The following is a 3,823-nucleotide window of genomic DNA, read 5'->3' as shown; positions in this document are numbered from 1 at the left end:
CACACACCACACAGCAACACACACACACATTCACACACACACAATCACCCACACCCACCCACACACACCCAACCCCACACACACACACACACACACACACACACCCCCACACACACACACACCCACACACACACACACACACACACACACACACACACACACACACACACACCCCCCCCCCCCCCCCAACCACACACACACACACACACACACACACACACACACACACACACACACACACACACACACACACACAGCACGACTCTCACCCCCCCCCCCCCCCCCCGCACCCCCCCTCCACACACACACACACTGACACACACACACACACACACACACACCACACACGAAACACACTCACACAAACTCACACACACACACCAACTCGAAACACACACACACACAAACACACACAACACAAACACACGTCCCCCCCCCCCCCCCTCCGCCCTCCAGCCACATCATCCCCCCGGGCACATGCTGCACCAGCACCCGTCACCACCCCCATCATCACCACCACCCCACCCCTCAGCACCATTACAACACCGTCCCAACCCAAACCTGCCACCCACCCCGCTGGCCATCGCTCACCGCCAGCTACCCACCCTACCTATAAATACATAAGCCATCACAATTTCCCTCACCCGCCCACGCTCCACTCTTGTTTGCCGCGCGCTGCTCGCTCCGAGCGCTCGCTAGCGCGCTCGCGCTCTGCGCTCTCTCTCGTCTCGCGCTCGCTGTCTCTTCGCTCTCTCCTGCTCTCTCTCGTCTCTCTCTCTCTCGCTCTTCCGCTCGCGCCCTCTCCCCTCCTCCTTAGCACGCCCGCTCTCTCACCCGCTCCCAGTCGGCCAGCGCGTCTCCGCTCCCTCCGGTATCTTCTCTCTATCTGCCCGCGCCATCTTTCTCGCTGCGCGCTACCGCCCCCTCTCCCTCCGCGCGCGCTCCCTCGCTCCCTTCCTCTCTCTCTCCCGCCCTCTCTCTCGGCAACTCCCTCTTCCTCGTCTCCATCTCCCTCGCGCGCTCCCTCTCTCCACCCTCCCGCACCACACCCGCCATCCGTCACCACCCCAGAACCCCGACATCACTGACCCAATAGCCCCCCCTCCCTCGCCCACAGGTGGCCTGAATCCCACCTCTCCGCGTTTCCCCATCCGTGCTATTGGCCCCTCGAAAACCGAAAGGATATCATTGACATATTATATTGCAGAAAATACATCCAAAACCACACGGTGGTGTGAGGGAACCGGTGGGTGACCTATCATTAATCAAAAATTAATTCTTATAAATAAAAATTTATTATTATTTATAAAAATTTCAATACATTACATTTTCTAAATAAATAATTTTATTAACGTTTTGAAATATTAGCGTTTAGATGCCGCGGAAGATCAACGTGATCGGCAGGAAATGTCCACTCCAGCAGCACGCATCACCACACTTTCAAAAGACATGCAACGACCCCAGCATCTACAGCTCCATCCCACCCGCCCCCCCATGACCAATATCACCGGCTCCAGCACCAGACACTATCCCCATCACCCACAACACCAAACACCACCAAGACCCAGCCGGCTCTCCTGCCCAACGCCACCACCAGCATGGACCCACCCCCCCCCCCCCCCCCCCCCAGCACACGATGCATCACCCGCACCAGCACTGCATCACCAGTGCTGCCAGCAGCATCTCACCGCCACCATCCCCGTGCTACACCACTCTCCACCCCCCAGCAAACACCAGCAACTATCACCAGCTGCACGACCAGCACCTTCAGCACCCGACCCCGAACCATCACCACCTCGTAAGAAGCACCAGCACATACCCCCCCACCACCACCTACAAACCCCCCCCCAAAAAAAAATAAAACACCTATCACGAAGCCGACATAACCCCCAACAGCAACAGCAAAACCATCACAGATCACCCCTATCAGCACACCCAACATCTCCCCCTGCACCACGAGCCCCTCCCCTCCTTAAATCACACAACCACCTCAATCAGCCATCAACCGTTCCCACCATGCAACACTCAAAAGGACCAACGAACACCATGCCAGCACTACCATGAACAACCAACAACCCCACACCTACTTGTACACAGCCCCAACAATCCAATAACAAATCCAAACCACAAGCATAACATCTCAGAGCACGCCCCATCACAGCACATAACAGCAACTGCCCGTCCGAACTCAACAAATTGACACCAACCCCCCAACACCGCACTACACCTTCATCTTAGCAGATACCTCCCCCCATCTTACTCACGGCCCTACAACCAACACCGCCCGACTGGTTCCCAGATAAAAACCCCACCCCCGCCCAAGGCACTCCGGCACTCACTCTCTCGCTTCTCCTTTCTTCTCTTTTTTCTCTCTCGCTCTCTCTCTCTCTCTCTTTCTCTTTCTCTCGCTCTCTCTCTCTCTCTTTCTCTTTCTCTCTCTCTCTCTCTCTCTCTCTCTTTCTCTTTCTCTCTTTTTCTCTCTCTCTCTTTCATTCGCTCGTTCTCTCTCTCTCTCTCTTTCTCTTTCTCTCGCTCACCCTCTCGCTCGCTCTCTCTCTCTATCTCTATCCTTCTCTCTCTCTCTCTCTGTCTCACTCACTCACTCACCTTCCCTCCCCTCATTATCCAAAGTATGATGCTACGAGAATCGAATCTTCCCCCCCTCCCCCACCTCTCCTCTCCTTCCTCCTTCACCCATTTCCCCCTCCCCCCTCTCCCCTTCCCCCTCTTCCCTCCTAATACCCCCTCTCTCCTCTCCTCTCCCCCCCATCTCCTTCCCCCTTTCCCCCCATCCCCTTCCCCCATCCCCCTACCCCCTTCACCCTCCCCCCCATGCCTCTCCTCTCCTTCCTACTTCACCCATTCCCCCTTCCCCACTCCCTTCCCCCCTTCCCCCCACCCCCTTCACCGTCCCCCCCATGCCTCTCCTCTCCTTCCTACTTCACCCATCCCCCTCCCCCCATCCCCTTCCCCCTACCCCCATCCCCCTACCCCCTTCCCCCCCCCCCCCATGCCTCTCCTCTCCTTCCTCCTTCACCCATCCCCCTCCCCCCCACCCCCTTCACCCTCCCCCCTTCCCCCCTACCCCCTTCCCCCTCCCCCCCATGCCTCTCCTCTCCTTCCTCCTTCACCCATCCCCCTCTCCCCCCTCCCCTTCCCCCTACCCCCTTTACCCTCCCCCCATCCTTCCTCCCCCATCTCCCTACCCCCTTCACCCTCCCCCCTAAAAAATGGAAGAAATAAATGACGAAGGATAAATGTAAAAATAAAAGGTATAAAAAAAAAGGAAAAAATGTAAAAAATGGTTAAAGAATAAATGGAATAGAAAGAAGGAATAAGATAAATTGAAAAAATAAAAAGATAAAGAAAAAAGGAAATAAATAAAAAGGTTAAAGAATAAATGGAAGAGAATAGAATGAAGAGAAGGATAAATGAAAAAGAGAAAAAAGAAATGGAAAGTAAAAGGAAAAAAAAAAAAAAAGAGAAGAGAAGAAGAAGAAAAAGAAAAAGAAAAAATGAAAGAAAAAAAATAAAAAAAGAGGGGATGAGGATGAATGATATTGGGGTTTGGGAAGGAGGATTTATAGAGGGATTTTTTGGAGTGGTGGAAGAACGGAGGGGGTGAGGTTGTTTGGGGTGTAAGGGGGGGGTGTGGGGGGGTGGGGGGGGGGGGGGGGGTGGGGGGGTGGGGGTGGGGTGGGGTGTGGGGGTGGGGGGTGGGTGGGGGGTGGGGGTGGGGGGTGGGTGAGGGGGCGTGGGAGGGGGTGTGAGGGAAGAGTTGAGTGGCAGGGTGAGGGTGAGGGGGAGGGTGAGGGTGGGGAGA

The sequence above is a fragment of the Penaeus japonicus genome, unplaced genomic scaffold, assembly GCF_977035675.1.
Source record: "Penaeus japonicus unplaced genomic scaffold, GWHDUDI00000001_assembly GWHDUDI00000001, whole genome shotgun sequence".
NCBI classification, from domain to species: Eukaryota; Metazoa; Arthropoda; class Malacostraca; order Decapoda; family Penaeidae; genus Penaeus; species Penaeus japonicus.
The sequence above is the reverse complement of the archived record's forward strand: the minus strand, read 5'-3'. Positions refer to the sequence as shown.